This window comes from Schistocerca piceifrons, chromosome 1, assembly GCF_021461385.2.
Source record: "Schistocerca piceifrons isolate TAMUIC-IGC-003096 chromosome 1, iqSchPice1.1, whole genome shotgun sequence".
NCBI classification, from domain to species: domain Eukaryota; kingdom Metazoa; phylum Arthropoda; class Insecta; order Orthoptera; family Acrididae; genus Schistocerca; species Schistocerca piceifrons.
In genome coordinates, this window is record NC_060138.1 from 406,019,281 (window position 1) to 406,043,509 (window position 24,229).

The 24,229-nt window shown below is 39.2% G+C and overlaps 1 non-coding gene across 1 annotated transcript; it reads left to right on the forward strand.

Annotated features, from left to right (window-relative positions):
- Positions 1 to 442: 442 nt before the first annotated feature.
- Trnas-cga lies at positions 443 to 517 on the forward strand. The gene has a single exon. It is a non-coding gene; the product is annotated as a tRNA-Ser (tRNA).
- The last annotated feature ends 23,712 nt before the right edge of the window (positions 518 to 24,229 follow it).

Below are 24,229 nucleotides of genomic sequence, written 5' to 3' on the forward strand. Positions count from 1 at the left end.
AGGAGAAGAATCAATGGGTTTATGAGATTAATCCATTCCGTAGAGTATTTATAGGAGAGTGGATAGATGCCACATATACCACCTTCAATAATGTGAGGAGGGTGTATTCAAGAGATATGGTGTTACGACGAAATTGCTGTATTACCCTACACATGAGCAAAACTACCTAATATCCGACTAGGACTTCTTTATGCAAGAGGAATGCTACCAGAGCTGTGGTCATGCTTTTATAAACAGCTATAAGACTGAAACTTCCTGGCAGATTAAAACTGTGTGTCGTACCGTGACTCGAACTCGGGACCTTTGCCTTTCGCGGGCAAGTGCTCTACCGACTGAGCTACCCAAGCACGACTCATGTCCCGTCCTCACAGCTTTAATTCCGCCGGTACCACGTCTCCTAGGTACTGGCGGAATTAAAACTGTGAGGCCGGGACGTGAGTCGTGCTTGGGTAGCTCAGTCGGTAGAGCACTTGCCCTCGAAAGGCAAAGGTCCAGAGTTCGAGTCTCGGTCCGGCACACAGTTTTAATCTGCCAGGAAGTTTCATATCAGCGCACACTCCGCTGTAGAGTGAAAATTTTAATTCTAGCTATAAGACTATTACATCTCCTTTGGCTACTGGCTGTGGTGCTCACTCTCTCATAAGAAGTTTCTGCCTCTTCTTGTGCCTTTTTATGCAGCAGGGAGTCGGTGATACCTCATTGTATCAGGCATCGAAATTATTCACGTGGGTTTCTTCCACGGTTTTTCCTACTGAGATATAGCAGCATCCATCAAATGTTTTGTTTTATGAATGCGAGACGATGTGTGAATGTTAATACAATGAAAGATTCTATGTTCCAAAAGGAGGCTGAGGTGGAGCTGAATTTAGTAGAGGTACTAACTAGCGATAACGATTTTAGTGATGAAGGTGATGAGGTTTCAGGTGATAATGTGACGGCGAAAGTTGTTAAGGAGGTTAATGAGGGTGGCGTAGCGCTAGTCTCGTCAGCTGTTGATGAATTTGTGTGTGTATCGGTGGACATTGGTGAATTAATTTTAAAGGAAGGTGCTGAAGTTACGAAAGCTGAAGCTGCTGGTATTGATACTTCAGAGGAAGAAATCTGTACGTATCGTTCTATTAATGGAAATGAACCCGAAATTCTGGATTGATTTGTGGATCCTGAATGTTTGTTTGAGAATGAATGTGGATCTGAATCTGATGTGCGATCTGAAATTAATGTGGCGCAGGAGCTTGTAGGAGAGGAAAAGATATTATGCTCAGGTTTAAATCAAAATGCAGTGGTATTTAATGGTACTTTTGATTCTGAAATTGAACGACACTGGAGCTATAAATTATGTGATATAATGTCAGAGGATGGTGAAACTATGACCGGTTCTTATATTGGTGATTTGTTGATAAAGGTTAATGAGGTTTTATGTAACGAGTAGTACGACGTATCAGTGGATGTTGAAAGTGCCGTTTGTGAAGGTGTTTGTAATGCCGTGGAAGTAAAAAGTAATGCTTTATTGCACGATAATGATGTTGCAGCTACAAATGTCGATAATTTTAAGGGAGAACACAGTTTATTTGATTCTAATATAGAAAGTGATATTTGGACAGAATGATACCTAAAGGAGGAATGTGATTTTACTGTAACTGTTTGGTGATAGTAAGGTAGAACATTATGGTAGTTATTGCATTTGTGGACTCAAGAGAAGTTTAAGTTAGCCAATAAGGCAGGGGAAAGTAAGTTAATAAATATGTGTATCTGTGTTTAAATTGTAAGTTTATTTGGAGAGGTACTTTGCAATGATTTATTTCAGCACTTATCGTAGCTTGTTTGTTGTTTCGTCGCATAAGGATATTTTTTTGGGCACAAGGTCTGTGCAATTATAAAGAGATAGTTTAGACGCACATTTGGGTGAAAGGAGGTCGGAGACCTCGATTATTTGGCGAATGGTATCAAGTCAAAATGCAGTGGACAGTATGCATACGAATTACGTGTCTGTATGTGTTTTGGATGATTTTATGTTTGTTGTGATTTCCAAATTATAAGATATGGTCATGCCAATTTGGTTGCATGGAGGTCGGAGAAATTTGGAAAATGAAAATTAATAATGCTTACCTTGCAAGGCAAAAGTATGTTTATCTCCTTATCTGAGAATATATTGGGGAAGAATTTATTTTTGTATGGAGTATCGATTTGTGTATGCAGATTCACTGCACGGACTTAAACGAGATGTGAAATTTGTTCATATTTGTTGTTAGTCTTGAATCTAGGGGAGTTATTTATATTAAAAGGAAATACTAATTTGCTGATGAAGTCGATTCGGAATCTGTCACGAGATGCATATCTCTAGTGGGACTTGAATAACGTGTCAGAATTTTTGAAGAATTTACGAGCATCTTGCAAACGCTGTAAATCAATTTTTTACTGTGTAGTTTAGAACTGTTTGTATCGATTCCACTGGGGGAAGCATTCAGTGCAGATCGTGGGTGGTTTCGGAAAGTGTTGGTTTCCGGGTATCTACACCCACTACACCCACTTCGAATTTTAACAGATTTTTTCCCGAAAAACTTTGGCGATGTAATATAGAGCCATACAGAATTTCGGATGTGTACTCGGCTCCGAATCTGTGGAGCGCCACTGGAGACTTCGTTGTGACTCAAACGTTCATAACGGGTGGCAGGGACAAAGAATCCAGTGAAATTTTTTTAAGTGCTTTATCTGAAAACTACCTTGAGCAGTTAAACAGAGAACAGAGCATATGGACCATCAGACCAATTGTGTGATTGGATTGAAGAGTTCCTCGATAACAGAACGCAGCATGTCATTCTCAATGGAGAAAAGTCTTCCGAAGTAAGAGTGATTTCAGGTGTGCCGCAGGGGAGTGTCGCATGACCGTTGCTATTCAGAATATACATAAATGACGTTGTGGATGACATCGGAAGTTCACTGAGGCTTTTTGCGGATGATGCTGTGGTATATCGAGACGATATTGTGGAAAATTGTACTGAAATGCAGGAGGACCTGCAGCGAATTGACGCATGGTGCAGGGAATGGCATTTGAAACTCAATGTAGAGAAGTGTAATGTGCTGCGAATACATAGAAAGATCCCTTATCATTTAGCTACAATATAGCAGGCCAGCAACTGGAAGCAGTTAATGCCATAAATTATCTGGGAGTACGCATTAGGAATGATTTAAAGTGGAATGATCATATAAAGTTGATCGTCGGTAAAGCAGGTGCCAGACTGAGATTCACTGGAAGAATCCTAAGGAAATGCAATCCGAAAACAAAGGAAGTAGGTTACAGTACGGTTGTTCGCCCGCTGCTTGAATACTGCCCAGCAGTGTGGGATCCGTACCAGATAGGGTTGATAGAAGACATAGAGAAGATCCAACGGAGAGCAGCGCGATTCGTTACAGGATCATTTAGTAATCGCAAAAGTGTTACGGAGATGATAGATAAACTCCAGTGGAAGACTCTGCAGGAGAGACGCTCAGTAGCTCGGTACGGGCTTTTGTCAAATTTTCGAGAACATACCTTCACCGAAGAGTCAAGCAGTATATTGCTCCCTCCTACGTATATCTCGCGAAGAGACCTTGAGGATAAAATCAGACACATTAGAGCCCACACAGAAGCATACCGACAATCCTTCTTTCCACGAACAATAAGAGACTGGAATAGAAGGGAGAACCGACAGAGGTACTCAAGGTACCCTCCGCCACACACCGTCAGGTGGCTTGCGGAGTATGGATGTAGACTTTGATTTAGATGTGACGAAAACGTTCTGTGAAAGTGAGCGTAGTGGCGCTGATATTTCTGTGGCATTTTAAGAGACATTCGATTTTGATAAATGTATAGTTTTATTTGGCATTGAAATAATATATCGCAATTCATAATTTATGTTAGATATAAGTTTCTATAAACTTAAAACACGCTGCATCAGCACCACTATAAATACACTCTTGATCTGGCGCTTAGGATATTTATGTTATTCTATTATGGTTTTGTATCTTGTAAATTTGGATGCTGCTTCATAATATATATGGCACGCCAACATTTTATGAAGTGGAAGTGTGTGTGTCAACGAACACTGCGCTCTCATTTAAATATATGAAGAAAAGAGTCAGCCTTCTGGAATTGTGAAACGAACCTTGTCGTCCAGAACCGCGTGCCACAAAGGGCGCAGATTCAGCACGAGATGGGGAAACTCACAGGCCTCTGTTGTCTATTGAGGCCAAAGAGCTCCAGTGTGCAGGTGAGACAGACGAGAATCTACATCATAGGGAAACCCAGTAGAAGGCTTTTGTGGCCAGGGATACTCAGCAGTGTTAAATATAGCAAAGATCGGTCATAAATGGATACATTTATGAAAACTATTTAATTCTGTAGTAATGCAGGGAATCCAGCCACAGTAATTTTAATCTGCCATACCCCATTAATTTTCATGGTGATCCCAATAAAACTTGAATATTGATCATATCTATAATAGTTTAGGATTTGCTGTTAAAGTGAAATTCACAAGTTTTGTAACAAAGACCTGAATGCTAAAATCTGAAAGCTGTAGTCGATCTTAACGATAGACATTTCATATAGAAGCTCATCATGAAAATGACAAATGTTGTAAATATCAACTCTGTAACTTTATTTGTTTAAAAGATATAGTAAATTTAAATTATCACCAATTTCCGGTAAAATTTAAAATCATCATTTCCTCCACACACAAGATATTGAACGATCATAGCATGCCACCTTATTGAATCATTAGTGATAGAATATTTGTTGTAAAATTTAGTGCATAATAGTTACTTTTGTTCTTTATTTACTTATCAGAAAGCACATTGGTGCAAGGATACTGGCGGTGGCATTCGAAGCTAAGAAGGAAATCCTATTCGTTTCATGTAAAAGAATTTAACTTTCATTATGTAATGGATATTATTGTTACTTTATTTAGGACGTGAAAGTGGTCCAGCTTCGACTATTTAAAATATGTTAAAATGTAAAATAATATAGAATAGGCTATAGCCAATCAGATGGACGACTTCAGCAAAGGAAACTGCGCTAGTCAGTTGAGCGAAGATATTCGGCGCACGGGAGACGGGCAGAGGGCAGTTCTGGTTTAGACACCAAAGAGGACAGTTCGGCTGGAGACACCAAAGCATACAGTTCGGATTGAAACGCGAAAGCGGACAGTCGGTCGTTAAGCAGCTAGGAAGTGAAACTACTTAGAAAATTTCGCGTTGTGTGTATTGCGGGACTCTGAGCAGCCAAAAGCTGCGCTCCTAGTGCGAACTCTTAACTTTTCGCGTAGTTAACGAGGTGGAGTGTTGGACTTGTAATTCACGATATGATTGTGTATGATCGAACTGTGTCAAATGGATATGTGCTCTAGTGTAGTAGAAATTCTAAATACGACCACTTTCGCTATTAGTTTGCTTTCTGAATAAGCGTTATTGTAACTAAATCGCAACTGTGTGGCCTACATCATTTATGGGTCGTTAAAGTAGTTCCCGATATTCTTGTCATTGTAATTATTTGTGTGGTTACTTTGTATTTCGCTAACCTGCCATCAGCCACACAATTTTACCAAAGGGCTACAAGTGTTTAATTTAGATCGTGTAATGCGACACGTGCAGTTCAACTCCTAGACGAGTTTGAGGCAAGACATTTCGACGAAGAGGAACAGCATGTGAGCGCTAACATTTTTGGGGTGTTAGCTCGCAGTCTTGTGGGTAGTCCCCATGTGTTGGGGTTTGTGAACTTGGGGTTTCTGTCCAGAAGGACCAGTGTTGAAATCGCAGAAAAGTCACTGCCACATTAATTTCCCGCAAATTCCCTGGTCGGTTGGGTGGGGCGGAATATCAGCACAGTCCTGAGACAAATAAATTCCCTCTATCATTCGAAATTCCCTCAAAAATTAAATGTGATTGGTGGAGGAGGTGAAGGGGTAGTATAGAGGATAACATATGGGTTCATCTAGGGATGGGGTGTGAGGTTCGGAGTGGGTGTGCTTTGGGTTGGGAATTAATTGATCAATTAAGTAATCTGATATCAATATGATATAAAAATCGAATCCAGAGCTCCAGTACCCTACTATTCATGTTGTGTAAACCAGGTATGCTACTAGAGAAGTGTTGGAATAAGCAGTAGGAGAAACGTTGCATTTCACCACAGCACATTCAAGCAACGTTATTTCGTAGGTCTTAAGAAAAAAACGATTGTGTCCGACGCAGACTTTTATCTCCTTGTCTGTAATTACAATTATTTAACGAGGAATTCAAGACACTGTAATATTTGAGGTTCTCTCACATCTTGCATTATATGGTTGATACATTCAGTGCGTTAAGCTTCGATTTATAATTACACTATTTAATCTACACAAACAAAGAACATACTATCCTGCTGCAGTGCAAGTGCATCAGAAATGACGTTAACATTTCCACATTCACCAGTGTCATGTGTGACTAATCATAAAAGAGTTGAAACAGAGCGAAATGGAATCATAAAAAATTTGGTAGTATTACTTGCCTGCCATTAAGACAACAGATCTCCTTTTGAGTGACCCCATTGCCTCCACTATAATATGCTTTAGAAAAAGACATAAACTTTCACTACCTGAGAAACATTCAATGCGATGTCCGCAGGCGCTGCTAAGCATGACCATCATATGACTTTTACATCCTCATAGAGTAAAGCGATACCTACAGCAGAAAATTTCCGTGCATTTGATATGTGGTTTGCCCTGTTGCATGGAACACCTACCAAAAGCAGAGAATAAATTTTGTCTACATCATGATCACTTTTCCAGCCAAAACTGCCAGCTGAACCACCCACTGTATATAAAGTTGCAGATGGATGAGAAAAACGTGATTTTATAATTCATTTTTTCCCATATGGTGTTAGAAATGCTATAAATGGTCCGTGTGGTAAAATAATATTGTCCTACAGTTTCAGAGTACTGGAATAATGCACATTGTGCATCCATGTATGACAGCACATATTATTACATATCTATAAATTAACATGGAGAGGCTGTACAGCACCATAAAGCCATGTATGCATTAAGCTCATTACTGAGTGCATCTCATGAGGTTATGCAATGAGGTGACTTGCCCAGCATGCAATTCTCTGGTACCCTATATATGTTTAGTAGTCGGTAGAAAGCAGATATCTTTTAACCATATGTCCATGTAAACAGCAAACTGAAAACTGCTGCTCATTGAGATCGGCGTCTGGGGCATTACACAGAGAGACTGCATATATATTGTCGACTCAACTGCCGAAAACAAGTTCAGAGGGCGCAGTCAAATAGTCTATACATTGGCTAGAATTGATAATTAATGAAATACACAGAAATATAAATAATACAATAAAAACGGTTCTCAGCATGGTGGAAGTTCGTAAAAAGGATTCCGTTCTAACTTCTGTAATTGATGTAATTGGCATAGATTTATGCTGAAAAATGCTTAGTGAAGCTCAAATAAATGGAAAGTGGACCTATGGTCATTTAGTATAATACATACAGAAAATATTTTCATCAAATGCAGTAAAATTACATTACGAGTGTTACAAGAATGGTAGCAAAATCCCCAAACGAAATAGTCATCTAAGATGTGCAAAAACTAAGTCCATTTCGTGATCACAGTACATGAAATATTCACCAGCTCACAACAGTTCTGAACTCAATATGATGATTTACAAATTAACACACATGATAGAAAGAATGGTAACTCATACACTGTCTATCTACAGTTCTGTAATACAAAAGGAAAAAGAGTACTGCAGTGGATCACATTGAGACCTCTTGAATCATAAGGTCTCTTCAGAAGTTAAAGTATGGCAACAGCCATTCACTCGCAGAATCAATCACCTACGTACTGGCATACCACCCATTATCACAAGCTGGTATGCCTCCTTCAAGCACAAACATAAGAAGGTCTCCAATCACTCCCTTGAGCTCTTCACTGAAAAAAGTCTCAGTCTGCACTCGAAACCTTCAGTGTTCCTCTACTTACTACTTTTCCATTGGCTGAAGGCCATTCACCCAAGAAATTCATCGTCTTAAGTTCTATAGACATTATTTGACTCAACGCGGCCATTTTCCACGCTCATGTATTTCAAAAATATGTAAATCAAGAAAACTTATAAAAATTCGGTCACATACAAACAAGTTACAGTAAGTATACATAATAGTTTATTCATAACTAAACCAGCCAGCATTTTTGTGCCAGTGCGCTTACTTTAAATGACAGTAGACCCTCGCCAAATATTGTTTAAACAGTTATTTATGTTTTCTTGACAGAAGCGACTTTTGGTTCTCTTTTCAACAGTGGTGTAAGCTAACATATGCAACTGACCACTTCTTGATTTACAATGATTTTTGATAACACTTGCAGTCAACAATTAAATAAAGTTCCTGGCAAAACAGTAAAATCTTCCTTAAATAACAACACTTGCATGAGAATATATGTAGTATTCAAGCTGCATTCCTTTTCTGTGTTATTGTAGAGAATACAATGCTCTGACAAGCATTCGCATAATGAAAACGTACTAAATTAAGAAATAAAGTAGATACAGGTACGTACCTTTCAGGGATGATAGCTATAATGGAATGCTGTCATCTGAGATACAGTTTGTTGAAATCACGTCAGGCTTTAGAATGTTGTTAGTTCAGAGGTCCTTTGTGAACGTTTTTAATCCTTGTGAAATATTAACTTCTGAGGTTTTAAAAAATATTGAAAATATTGTTGCCGGTCGCAGTGGCCGAGCGGCTCTAGACGGTACAGTCTGGAACCGCGCCACCGCTACGGTCGCAGGTTCGAATCCTGCCTCGGGCGTGGATGTGTGTGATGTCCTTATGTTAGTTAGGATTGAGTAGTTTTAAGTTCTAGGGGACTGATGACCTCAGAAGTTAAGTCCCATAGTGCTCAGAGCCATTTGAACCATTTGAAAATATTGTTGTGCAGTTGGATGTACTGAGTGTTTCTGAGAACGGAGTTGTATTCAGATTCACTGAATTTCAAAGATCTATAACTGAACCATCTTAAAGATTGTCTGACAGTCCGCCACTTCTTGGGGTGTTGACTGTCCTCTTAATCAACCGTCCGTCGTCATAATTCCCCATACAGGGATTTACGCTCATTCAGCCACGCTGCTCATCTTTGTACCTCCGTCACCCAGCCAGAGCAGCCGTGGCGTGCCATCAGCCCTGGGGTCGCACAGCTAATTTTCAACTGGACAAGCAAATTCGTGTCCATTGGTTTCCAACTCCAGGTTGCCAAGTCGCTCACCTACATATGCATAACGTTGCTAGCCTTAGAGCACTAAGCTAACACATCTAAGATATAGTTTGTCGAAATTGCGTCAAGCATTTAAAAGTTGTTAATTCAGAGTTCCATTGTGAGCTTTCTTAGTCACAGTGAAATATTAACTTCTGAGGTTTAAAAAAAATTTTGGAATTTCTTTTTTATAGTTCCAGCTCTGTTCGATGCACTGACCTCTTTAGGTTTCTACGTCTTTTTCCAGCATGATGGACATATCTCTCTTTTCTTAGCAAAGTTGTAGAGCTTTCCATTATATTCCCATGAAGACTGTCATGAAGGAAAAAACTTACCAGAGTTTGTCCTCATACAATAGCAAAGAAAACCACTGGAGAGGTGGTGGTTTTGCTAGTCATAGCAAACGCAGATGCTATACATTTTCCCAGTATCATCGTCTTATCTAGTCATTATCCCTATACCATTTATCCGAAACCACTAATGTAGGTGGTTAATCGATTTTCAAATGGAAAAACTTATACTTCTACATGGAATTATGCTAGTGATCGACTTCCTACAGCCGGCTGGTGTGGCCAAGCAGTTCTAGGCGCTTCAGTCTGGAACCGCGAGACCGGTACGGTCACAGGTTCGAATCCTGCCTCGGGCATGGATGTGTGTGATATCCTTAGGTTAGTTAGATTTTAGTAGTTCTAAGTTCTAGGGGACTTATGACCTCAGATGTTAACTCCCATAGTGCTCAGAGCCATTTGAACCATTTGACTTCCTCCAGCCATTAACAAATGTTCGACTAAAAACTGACAGCCCTCTACATCATATATATCCCATAACTGAATCTGAAATGTAATTTGCTTACCACAAATAGACAGTCATCCAGCAGAAGGACATAGATTTTCGTGAAAAGGATTTTGACAATACGACTGCCTGTATGGATGTCTTGATAATTTCTGTAATCAATATCAGTTTCTACATTAAAAAAACGTAGGATTATAGATGGTAGTTTTATAACTAGTTACAAGTCTAGATTACCTGGAATGTACGTCCTTCTACACTCAAGAAGTATGTATTTAATTCTCCCGAAAGTGTTACTTTAGATCCCATGTCAGACTGTCACATTACTTGTATGTATGTAGGACAAACATATGAAGGCCTTTCACCATAGCATTATAAGCACAATGGATAACACATTTTTGCTGATGACGATTATTCGAAGCGGTAGCAACCATCTCCAGTTTAAACTGAAATAGTAGACTTCTGTTTGGATGCTCTTCCGGCCAAGTCTTTTAAATGTGGTTGTACTTGCAGACTAATTACAGTGTTTTGCGTTTGTGTATGTGTGCTGTGAAGAGAACTCTTTACTGGGGTTTTTTGTTTTATGTAATAATTCCACATTATATTGCATCCAAATATTTTACGATTCGAAAGACACATTACATGCAGCAAGAAGGTATTGGGAGATAAAACAATAGTATTCATATCACAAAAAAGAGAGCTTACAAATTATATTATACTGGCAAAAAAGCACTCAAGTTGAGGTGACATAGCGCATGCCATTTAGTAGTTTTCTTCCTATAGAAGAAGCAGTTTAGCAAACGAAAAGATATCTATGAGTTTACGAAAAAACAGGTTCTTGAAGCCCCAATGGTACTGAATGGCCGCAGTGTCATTATCAGCTAAGAGGCGTCACTGGATGTGGATACGGAGGCGCAAGTGGTCAGCACAGCGCTCTCCGGGCCGTTGTCAGTTTTCGTGACCGGTGGTGCCGCTACTTCTCAATCAAGTACGCCTCAGTTTGCCTCACAGTGCCTGAGTGCACCCCGCTTGCCAATAGCACTCGGAAGACCCAGACGGGGACCCATCCAAATGCTAGCTTCAGTAATCTGACGGGAACCGTTGTTACCACAGCAGCAAGACCGATGGTAGAAGGTACACATACGTCATCGAGACTGTTTACTGTATTATGGAACACAGAAAAATCTCTTTCTAAAGCTCTGTTCACATCTGGGTAGTCTCACACTGAAGCGCCAAGGAAACATGTATAGGCACGCGTATTCAAATACAGAGGCACATAAACAACAGAATTCGGCGTTGCGGTCGGCAACGTCTATGTAAGACCACATGTGTCTGACGCAATTGGTAGCTCGGTTACTGCTACTACAACGGCAGATTGTCAAAATTTTAGTCAGTTCGAACGTGGTGTTATAGTCGGCCCACAAGCGATGGGACTCATCTCCGAGGTAGCGATGAAGTGGTGATTATCGCGTACGACCATTTCACAAGTGTACCGTGAATATCAGGGATCCGGTAAAATATCAAATTTCCGACATTGCTGTGGCCGGAAAAAGATCCTGCAAAAACTGACCAAAAACAGAAGAGCAACCCTTCCGCAGATTGCTGCAGATTTCGATGTTCGTCCATAAACAAGTGTCAGCGAGCAAACCATGCAATGAAACATCATCGATAAGGGCTGACGGAGCCGAAGGACCACTCGTGTACCCTTAATGGCTGCACGACACAAAACTTTACTCCATGTACACCTCGCCTGGGTCCTTCAACAACGACGTTGGACTGCTCATGACTGGAATCATGTAGCGTGGTCGTACGTGTGTCGCTCCAAATTGTATCAAGCAGATGGACGTGTACGGGTTTGGAGACAACCTCATGGATCTATGGATCCTGCATGTCAGCAGGGGACTGTTGAAGCTGGTGGAGGCTGTGTAATGGTGTGGGGCGTATGCAGTTGGAGTGATATGGGACCCCTGGTACGTCTAGATATGACTCTGACAGGTAACACATACGTAACATCCTGTCTGATCACCTGCACCCATTGGTTTCCATTGCGCATTCCGAGTCACTTGGGCAATTCCAGCAGGACAATGCGACTTACCACATGTCCAGCATTGCTACAAGGTGGCTCCAGGAACAACCCCCTAAGTATAAACACTTCCGGTGGCCAGCAAACGCCCCTGACATGAACGTTATTGAGCGGGATGTCTTGCAACGTACTGTTCAGAAGAAATCTCCACAACCTTGTACTATTACAGAATTATGGACAACCCTGCAGGATTCAAGGTGTCAGTTCCCTCCAGAACTACCTCAGACATAAGTCGAGTCCATGTCACATCGTGCTATGACACTTCTGTATGCTCACATCGGCCCTCCACAATATTTGTCGGGTGTACCAGTTTCTTTGGCTCTTCAATGTGTAAAGATGGTTATATTGTCTCTAGACGTCGCAGAGTAGGTATTATAGAACTAGCGACAAAACAACCGTATGCAGAGCCTAAACTGATGAAATAACAGCATTTAACAGTAATTCGTTTGCAAAAAATTGTTTAAGTTCTACATGGATTTTCAGTATGGGAAGAGGAGGTAATCATGGCAACCTGCTGCCATACGAGATCCTCTGTATACCAGTAACGTAAAACGCCAATTATTTAGGCCTGTTTCCATGAGATACTTCATACGATGCAGGAACGCATGTGTAATCTCTCAGTAGTGCGAATAACGTGGCATAATTGAAGTTCCTGAAATAAAGCGTGTGCACGCTGGTGACACGCTGATGCTTCCATCATGCAGTTATACTTTGTGCAGGACCAATCTGACACTGGCAGGCATATGCATTATTTCGGGAACTCGAAACTCATCGCAGGATTCGCTCTATTGTGAGATTGCACGCGCAGTCCTGCAGAATTTGCAGCATCGTGTGGAAGCCGGCGTGGACATAATCACGTTCATGCTAAAAGGATGCGTGCATTTGGGCCTGGCAGTGCGGAGTGTGGATGTTGGGTAAACAGTATACTTCACAGATGAGGTCTGTACATCAGTTAAAATATTAAGTGACTGGTATTTCGCCATACTCGTACACAGACCGGATCTTATATGGCAGCATGATGCCATGGGTCGCCTCCACTTCCCACGTAGTATAACCGTATCGAACGTTAACAACTTTTTGCAAACAAAATACTTTTAAATGCTGTTGTTTCATCAGTTTAGGCTCTGCAAACGATTGTTATGTTGCGAGATGTACAATATCTACTCTGCCACAATTAGATGTAATGTTACTATTCTCTTCAAGCAGATCCAGGTGTGAATGGAGCTTTATAAACAAATTTTTTCGTGCATCCCTTAATGCAGCAAATGGTCATGTTTCCGGTATTTTCGACAACTACTATGACGTATCTCTACTTATTATTGCTATTAACGGTAGATACTAATATATTATATTCCTCAGTTGTAACCAGATTTCTCGATACCCTTTGATTAAAGCAATATGTAAATCTTGCTTGCGTATTTGCGATAGCTTCTATTTTTTTGCCAATTGCAATTTATATTCTCCTATTATGGCAGTTGTCTTCTCACGCCAATTTTTCATTGCTTGATTTCGATATTCTCCATTTCCAGTTTTCCATTTCGCATGCATAACACATTAATCATGCTTAGGAGTTTATTGTCGCAGTATATAAATTACAGGACTCATCTCACAGCAGCTGTGCCGCAAATTATTCCTTAAATGACACGACATGGAGTCGATTTGTACAGATTACAGTTGAGCACATTGTAAATAGTGTTTATTGGTTTTCTTTGCTCGGTCTCAAACACACTATCCGTCCTTTTTCATATGTAAGATACTGTTTTGTCGTAAACTCATAGATATCCTTTCGTTTGCTAAACTGTTACATTTGTAGGGAGAAAAATACTCTATGGCATGCACTGTGTCCTCCTACCTTGAGTGCGTTTATTACTAATTTAATATGACTTGTAAGATACTCTTCGTTTGGATTCCGAATACTGCTGTATTCTCTCCCAGTTCATGCGAACTGCTAATGTATATTTGGATGCTATGTAATATGGAATTATTCCATAAAACAAAAAGCTGCCCTCGTGGCGCATCGGCTTTACAGCACACATACACAAATACAAGAAATGTAATTAGATTGCAAGTAAAACCACGTTCAGTAGATTTGACAGGAAGAATGTCTAACTGGAAGTCTTACCATCTTAGTTTACACCTCGAGATTGTTGCTATAGCTTCGGTTAGTTGCCATCAGCAAAATAGCGTTATCCACTCTGCTTATAATACTATAGTAAAACGTCTTCATGTGTTTATCCTACACACACACACACACACACACACACACACACACACACACATATATATATATATATATATATATATATATATATATATATATATATATATGTATATACATATATACATATATATATTATGAGAAACTGGCATGGGATCCAAAGCAACACATTCCAGACAATGAAATACAAACGACAAGAGGGTTGACTTGTGTAGATCTATATACCTTCCAGGTAATCTGGTCTGATAATTGGTTATGAAACTTATAAAACTATGCTCTATATGCACATGGAGTTAATTTTTTTGATTCAGCAAGGGATACTGATTACGCAAACTACAAGAACATGTATTCAGATGATATTATTGTCAACATTATTTTCATAGAACATGAAAACATATGATGTTCTTCTGAGCGTCTGTCTGTTCATCACAAGCTAAATATATTTCGATATTAAGATGCGTTGTAATTGCTGTGCAGAACACTCAGTTTTTAACAGAACGTTTGATAATGGATGGAAAAAGTTGATGACTCTCTATTTGTCGCGCGATATATGTGTGTCTACATGGAAATCGACTCACTCCCTATGTTACTGGGTTTGGGTAGTTGCTAACTGGGAAAGGTGATGTTACTGGGAATTATGTTTATTATTTACTGCTAATATTGTTGACAAATTCACCACCTGACCAATGGGCTTTTTAGCTAGTGTTAAGAATAGAAACAAAGACCTAGCAAGAGTCATTGTCATCAATACACATCCCATACACAGTGGGAATTGCAAAGAATAATATATATTTCTGCCAATAAATGAGAGACCTGACCGTTTTGCTGAAAAAAAACATAGGTACTTAAAGAAATGAACGCATCGAGCAGACTTATTGCATTACCTATTAAGAGCCTATCAGCTGGCCATATGACCCTGATGTTCATTTTAAATGTGTTACCTCAGTGCTGTAACACTGCAATAGGCAACATATGTGAAAATGTGCTACAATTACACCATGATACAGTAATGTCAATATGATGTCACAAAATGCACGGGATTACCCCTCACATTTGATCCATTCTGTAATTATTTATTACCTGCAATGCCTTTCAGGAGGGGTAGGCTATTTGTGGCACTGGGTTTCAACGTCTCCCTTCACTCATCATTCCCAACAAGAATACAACACTACACTAATCTCACACCACTACAGTTATCTGCAATTACACCAATTGAATCACTGATTGCAGAAACAGCATTAGTCCATGCATACTGATTTTGAGAAAAACAGAAAAATAAGTTTGTGGGCCTGAGTATTCTATTTTCTATGACAGCTCTATTTTGCTTTGAACGGCACAGTTTCTGGTGATGTCCAGACACTATTTTCAATGAGGTAATGATTAGATTATATAATGATTTAAATACGGAAAGTTCGTGGTCATATGCTGTTTCTGAAATCAGTTGGTTTCCAGAAATGTAAGTCTGTGTTATGCAGCAGTTTATTTGTAAATTTATTATATTCAATACAAAAATTGTTATTATTAGGCTACATAACAGTTTCTGAAGATTAGCTATGTTATTTCTCATTACCAAAATTCTTATTTTATGTGTACATAACAGATTCTGAACAACTACTTTTAACTACAAATTACAAACAGGTAAATAGCAAGCTTAGTGAAAATTTGCTTGTACCCATGTCTATTATTCACTGTCAGGTCCTCTGCTGTCTACTGAAGGCCAGTTGTAGAGAGCTCTGTAAAAGGATTGGTGCTCTTCAGGGATATACGGTTCCAATTTGTTGAGGTCAGCTATTTTCTTCTCACTTAGTGGTACACATTTTTCGTATGCTGCAGCCGTCGGTAGAGTTACTGTTGTTTTTAAATCAAGAAGTAAACGAAAAGTGTGCGTCACCAGGCTTCCAATGTATGGTTTTCCAATGACGTTCCCACTACAGTCACTGTTGTGTTCAAATTGCACGAATTCTGAAACGGTGAAGGGTGAAGGATTGTTTCTCATTCCTTGTGGGTATTTTGCTGTTCATTTTTTCCAAAGACAAGGTATTGCGTTTGTAAAATTTAGGTCACCATTGTTTGAAAGCCAGTACACACTCTGTTGAATCAACTTTAAACTGGTATTTGTTAAAGGTACTTGCAGCAACAATAAGTTCTACAAACTGCATGATGCCTTAAATCCTATCGACAGCTCGAATTTTCCTCTTAATCACTGCAAAGTCCCTGTCACAGAGTATGAATGAATGGCCTCTGACCTGGAAATAATGATAAATTCTCAGTAAACGCTGAGATGCTGCAACTGTCATGAGGAATGTGACCATAGTATTATTCTTATTCTACCCTGGGCAGCCATTTAAAATACATGTAGGTATTTTGTATTTGGTAGCAACTCGTTTCGTATGTAATCCAGCAGAAAAGTGGAGACTTCATCGGGACTCTTCTTTGCTACACCTTCGTGATAAATGTAGAATGTTGCATATCCTGTCTTCAGGTTGTGGATATTGAATACATTAACATTGAGTTCCCGAAGGTAGAAAACTTCCTGAACTGGGATGGTAGAAAGGGATAGATTTTGCATAAAATCTTTGTCAGTATCTGCAACATCCTCGTCTTTTTGACACAATACTTGTACTTGACAAATACGGGCAGAAAATTTTGCAACCCTGCGTTTATGAACCATCATTTCTGCAGCGGCAACCCTCTTAGCCTTTTCATTCAGTGTTTTGTTTCGTATTTTATTTTGAAACGGTTCACAAGTACCACATGTGTCAACTGTGGTCGACCAAATGCAAGTGAAAAACGTTCTTTGAATATTTTTGAATAAAATTCGTACTTAATATTACTTGCTTGGGGATTCCGTAATCTGAACTACTCATGCATGAATTTGACATTAAGTTGGCTATTTAAATAACGATTATCTCTTGTGCCATAGTGAGTAATTTTTTAGGGATAGGAATTTATGTGATCAATTATCAAACTTATTTCTGCACCACCGATTTGATTTCCCGATGCATTTTTACCCCTCTGCGCACTAGGTGACTTTCCACGAGCTAGCAGATTGCTTATCCTCCTTACCCTTTGGTTTGTGACACCATGGATAATTAAGAAAGCTTTCTTGCATACCTCTGATCGTCCAGTGCTGGAATTATAAAAATACTGAAAATTGGTGCATCTTTGTTTGCAGTTACCTCCTTCTGGTACTCTTCTTCGTCTTCTGGAAATATTACCTACAGTAATCAGCCCTTGGAGATAAGAATCTCGTGCGTCCTTTGATGTCATGTTGTGGAAAAGTGAAAATACTTCATTTCTTTCCTCTTCAGGAATTCTTCCAAAGCAGTTTCTACAACATGTACAAAATTACACAGATATTTCAGCCACGCAATAAATCATTAATTTACTATTTTACTGTCGTATAACCTCCTCTATTAGAACATTACTTTCTTGTAGTCCACACCAATGCTTTTCTTTGAAACTAACTTTCCACAGTAGTGTTTGTACTCTAAACCTTTAATTCGTGACGTTTTTATGATTTCACGCTGATACTCAACATTCTTTACATCTGTTTCCCTCTTTCTACTTTCACCACCATCATGTACATCCATATCTTTCCTTTTCAACATTGCTGTGCTTCACAAAGAAAAACCTTGCGCACACATAGATGGTATTACACAACAGGCTAGCCTACGTTGGCTGCAGAAATACGCACTAGTCTTGGACAAGTGTTCTTTCTCCTTCACTCATAACGTCAGGATCTTGTGTGTCCCATTAAGATTGATGGACAAATGTTGTTTCCGCATTCATTCGATAGAGGGAGCGCCATTATATGGAAATCAGCTCTTAACTCAATTTAACCAAAATGTGGAGAAGTGTTGTTTCTGCAGTCAGCGATTCAATATTGATCTCTCATACTTTGTAACTAAATAGTGCCTGCAGGTGAAGAGAATGTGACAAACCTTTCCACTTAGGTGGCTGAACATGAACTTTTGGGATTCCCAGCCAGTCATACCATGCAACTTCACGTTTGTTTTTGTCACTTGCATAACACGATTCGGATTTTCGTGATGTGTTATGTGCAAAATACTGGATTTGTTCATCAGTGTGGGTTGTAAGTTTGGTTTAACAGATGTGAGGTGTAAATATAATGAGAAAATATGTTGGACCCTACTCTACTGCGGAGATAGTACACCAGTCCAGTGTCTTCATATACATATGTCCTTACAACTGTCACGCTGAAACACTAGCTGATTACGCCCAAATGTCAGAGTCTTCATGTATTATGTCAATGATGATGACAATATTATGCTGTGAACTACAACAGTGCACTTCATGTTAGGTAGTTGAATTACAGTAAGCATGCGGCCACTCTGTGCGAGGAACTCTGACGTCTCAGCATTGCATCTGAATGAGCAAGTGCTTTCAGTTTGATGTTTGCGCAGACATTTAAATAACATCTGCTGCCTATTGACTACTAATCATGTGTATGATACCACAGGAAAGGCATGTTAGTCAGGCAGCATGATGCGTAACATTGAATTGGATATAGCACCTCGGAAATGCACACTGTATAGGGCTGACCAGGTTTGTGACATATTGGTGCTGTGCCGTCTCTCAATGTTAATTTACAGGCGTGCGTTAAGATACGGTGTTGATGTGCACATGGATGCGGTATGCAAGCTTCCCATTATTACTGAACCACATGAACGTATTAATTTACCATTTAGCCGCTTTACGATGTTCATCACCGGCACAGTGCCCCAAGAGTAATTTGGTAGATCGTGCTACAAGTAATTAAGTTCATACACATGCAGTCCACAATCAATCAGCACGTGGGAAAAAGGCGAATCATCAAACGACGTGTTTCTTTCTGTTTGGAATGCCATGAATAGTACAAAGCTCAGCAGTCACTTTCTTCAGGTGAGGTCATTGTGATGTCAGCAATGTGTGTGCTATGAAGCGCGGGTGTCACGTGACAGAGCGAATAATATTGCATATATATGAAACATTTTTTACCGTAGGTAAAAGGATGTTAAAGATGGGTGGTGGGCACCCTTCATAGTGCTTTCAGAAATCGCATCGACTCTTTGGTGCGTAATAAAAGTTTGTGTTTTCTTTTAGAGCGCGTTATAGTTGAGGCAGTGTTCCGAACCGTGTTAAAGCCAGATATGCATCTACTCAAAAGCAGGTATGTTACCGTAATGTCAGACAGCTACTACTAAAGATTTTTGTGTGCTTGCATTTTGCGCTGTTCTGCCACATTTTATGGCTGGTTACACTTGATAAGGGTGATATGTGAACATGCTAACGTCAGTTTCGGTGCACCTCTAGTGCAATAGCACGAAATCTTCTTCGCATGTATATGGTAGGTACTGTAGATATAAATCGAAGCTTAACACACGGAATATGTCTGCCATATCCTGCAAGATGTGATAGCACCTCCCATACAACAGTAACTTGATTCCTTCATTAAACAATCAAAACTATAGGTAGATAATAAATAGCTTGCATTTGATACTACAAGTCTTTTTTTTTCTTAAAACCTTCAAAACTACATGGCCTGACGGTATTGTGGTGAAATAAAGTATGTTTCCCATAGCTGTTTCAATATAACTATTACCTAGTGGCATAGGTACTGGTTTACATATGACAGTAGTCAAAGTGTTGGGCCTTACAAGCTAGGACATGCAAAAGTACACAGTCAGTATTTTTAGTAATCACTGACTTGGTAAAAATGCGTGAGTACAGAGACGGAAAAAATGTGAGCTATGTAATAGAGAAATCACTAGAACAAAACAATAGTCCAACATACACAATCGCTAACGTATGTTCACAGCACCAAAATATTAAATGTAAATGCGTTTCACAACTATCTCCATATTTTTTGAGTGCTTACAGAGATTGTGCAGTATTTTGCTGCTAGATACAAAAGACGTTAATTAGGATAATATTGGCTACTAGTTTTAGGTTGACTGATGCACAACTCACCTAAAGAATTAATGTTGTTTTTGTAGAATTCATAGATACAACATAATGCGAAAGAATCTTACGTTAATATTTACCACCATTTTACGGAATGTACCCTGATGCCACACACAGCAGTGTCAAATTACCTCTTTTCATTTATTTATTTATTTTTTTACTCTACCTCTCACAACATTGCATATGGAAGACATCAGTTCAGTGATCATTAATGCACAGCACTCAAATATTTTGAATGTAAATTCACATTTGCAAGAACTTAAAGTATTTACACAGCTGCCAATTCATTTTCGGCTGGTACACCTAAACTTTGGTATATCCTGCCAATGGTACAAATTTCCACTTCTTCCTTCTAAATAATTTACAGTTTTTTAGTAAATTTTACCAATTTCCGATCTGGCGTCTTGCTAAATGCCCAGTGTCACAACCATTTTTACCAATTTCCAGATTTGGTGTCTAACCAGCTAGCACTTAATAAACTGCAAGTGTGTGTGCTGTTATTTGGTTGATTGGGTTTTAAATTTAAAAAATGATTTTATATACTTCATATATATGGTAGTCACGGTTCATAATTGTCAGTCTACAGTTTCCAACTGACAATTCAGGTAACAGCCACTCATTGTCATTCTATATTCCTCCTGACTGCTTGGAAATCCAAATAGTCCAAACAAACTTTCATGTCTTGATGTGAAAGGCTGCTGCTGTGGCTCAGGCAATAGTAAGTCGCGGAACACCTCCATCTCCTGGTCCAGCATTTCTGCCACAATTGAATTAGGGCTACGGTCGATGCTGCTGTAGCTACTGTAAGGTCAAACAACGTCTGGTCCGATAGGTCGGGAAAATATCCTGCAGACAGTGGCGGCTGCTGCTGCTGAGGCAGTAATGTGTCGCAGAACATCTGCCTTTCCTCTTCTGCAACGATAAGAACAAAGCCCTAAGTATGACGATATACAGACATAATAAGAATAATTAGAGACAGATGAACAAGTAAGTTCTGATAGTCTTTGTCTTCTTCCCAGCTCATTGCTTGTGAAAGCACCGTTTCATACTGATCAAAGTATAGAAGGCGAATGACGACGCTAACACAATCAAATTATAAAAACTGAAATGCTCGTGGGAGGGTGGGGACGTAATTGCATTTCAGTGGTTGAATTGTCGGTGCTCTGGAATCTCCATACAGTCGGATGAGAGCATGATTGCGTCGACAAACGTACGTAATGGCAAAGGCTAAGGGTGCTGGGGGGAGGGGGGGGGGGAGGGGAGGGGGAGGAGGAGGAGATGGAGGGAACGGAATACCTGGAAATGAGGGAGGCAAAATAGGGACTGCTGTCACCAATATCATCGATTCCAGGAATGCTGATGCTGACGTCAGCGATTTTGGCCGGAACTGTATTTCACATCTTACTTAGACCATCCACATTTCTGTGCTTTTCTATCGTAAATAATTCTCTCTTCTTCGTATAACATCGGTTTACATTTCAACACTTTGTTTTGATAATATATATTTTCATCACGATCTCGTGCATTCTGGATAACGAGGCTGCCAAGTTAAGATCAATCTTTTTCCTTAATTGAACGACTTTAAAGACCTTAGTGCAGGCACGTAACGAAAAGGAAACTTACAAAAAGGGAACGACCGTAATTAAACACAAGGTACTGGTTCATTTCTTATGCTGGCAGTAATTTATATCTACGTGATGGCTGTGGGTGAACACGACACGTTATATTTTCTGCTCGCTTTAGTGCAATTAATATTTTTTTCTAAGCGGTGAATAACCCCATAAGACTATACCACGAAATAACTGAGTAGAAATATGCAAATATGGTAGAATCATGATTAATATGTTTTAAAGACTAGCAATTGCATGAAGAGCGAAAGTACTTAACTGTTTAGAAACTCACTAATATCTTTCTCAGCTCAAGTTTTCATCAATACATGGGCCTACATCCAAAACGTTTGAACATTCTAACTTCTGCTCCTCTTCATGTGCTACATAAATTTTGTGTGGCCATTTCTTGAACACAACAATATAGTATGTTTTCTCAGAGTCGAAGTAGAGTCCATTTTCAAAGATCCATATAATAATACTTTGAACAATTTTACGAACAGCACTTTTTGTTGCTTTCTTTCTGAAGCGATTTATCATAACACAAGCAAAGCCTGCGAAAAGTATCGATTCTGTTTGATGTATGCTAAGTCCAAAACCGAAATTGAACACTGTTGGACTTCGTGATTTTCCCCTATACATTACACTAGAATTGAGTGTGAAATACTTGCAGTGAGATGCATTAAGTAGAAAAATCTACAACAGTCTTTCTACAAAGCGTGAAATGATTTAGTCGTTAATCATATGTCTCATTGCAAAACAAACATTAATTTTCTTAACAAAATGTTGCTTTACACGTACCAACACACAACAGTGTTGAATGTTCGTTAAGAAGAAGTGTGTCATGGACTTAAACAAGCAATATTCCATGAAATTTTTCCAATGGATGAAAGTGTGCATGTCGTACTCTGCTTGCGTATCGTGCAAATGAAAGTACGTCCGACACGAAAGTGTTCGCAAGCTATTATTAGTGTGGGTATATGTATAATTTCATGATGAAACACTCTGAGTATATCTTAATATTCTTAGTCACGTTGAAAAAATTAATGAATCTGTGTAAAAAGCATATATCAGGGAAGAGCGTACGCAGTGTAGTCACATATTCTCGAAATAGGGACTGAACTTATATTTAACATTTACTGACACAGGACACTGAAAAACGAAAAGACGACGTTACTGCACGATTCTCGGAAGCCGCTTGCAAATGTTGCCTAGGGTACAATTTCGTGGGCGTTTTTTAGCAGACTCAATTACGCAGGCGGGCAGAGGGCGGAGTGCGTTTCTGCCCCTGCAAGAAATTTGTGACGACCAGTAATGTAGCAGACGGAGCGTAATATTTGGTTCTTCACTGGAAATACACAGGCAAATTAACTGTAACTTACTCAAGCATTACATGTGCGACTTTTCTCTTAATTACCGAAGGTCATTATACGTTGCTGATACTACTCATTATTATTATTATTCACGTTTGGGCCCTACTGGACCACGCGAAGTACAATCACGGGGCATTCAGTTATTTTCTTTTAGACTTTCTCTCTGCCCAAATTGTTTTCATTCTCTCGGAATGAGCTCTTTTCCTTTCATCAGACCATGTGGTTCCAGTTTTCTTTGGTTTCTCAGCTTGACCAACTACCCAGTCATGAATTTTTTGCCCAAATAATTTTCTGTCTTGAATTTCATCTTGTTTTATATCTGCCTCTTTCATGTCCTCTTTTATAGCAGCAATCCATTTTATTGTCTCAAATTTAGCTTTACTTCGATTTTCGTAGAATTCCACTACTTGTTTAGTTAGTCTGGTAGCATCCATTCTTTTAATATGCCCATAAAATTTTAATCTGCGTTTTTTCATACCCGAATATATGCTGGTGTATTGTTGAATTTCACTATTTGCTCTTAGCCTGTATGTTCCTTCTTCAGTATATTTTGGACCTAGAATTTTTCTGATTACTTTTCTTTCTCTTTTTTGGATTTCTTGAATGTCCTTTTTTCTGTTTAAAATTAGCGTTTCAGCCCCATAAAGGCACTCTGGTTTTATGACCGTGTTGTAATGTCTCAATTTAGAGTACCTCGAGAGACATTTTTTGTTGTAGATGTCTTTTGTAAGTCTAAAAGCTGTCTCCATCTTTTGACAACGAATTTCATTTCCAATTTTTTCTAGACCAGTCTCTGAGATTCTTTCACCTAAATATTTGAATTGCGAAACTCTTTTGATTTTTCCATACTTAGTTTCCAAAAGTTTGGGTGCCAGTTTGTTGCTAGTCATATACTGTGTTTTTTCAAATGAGATTTGGAGACCTA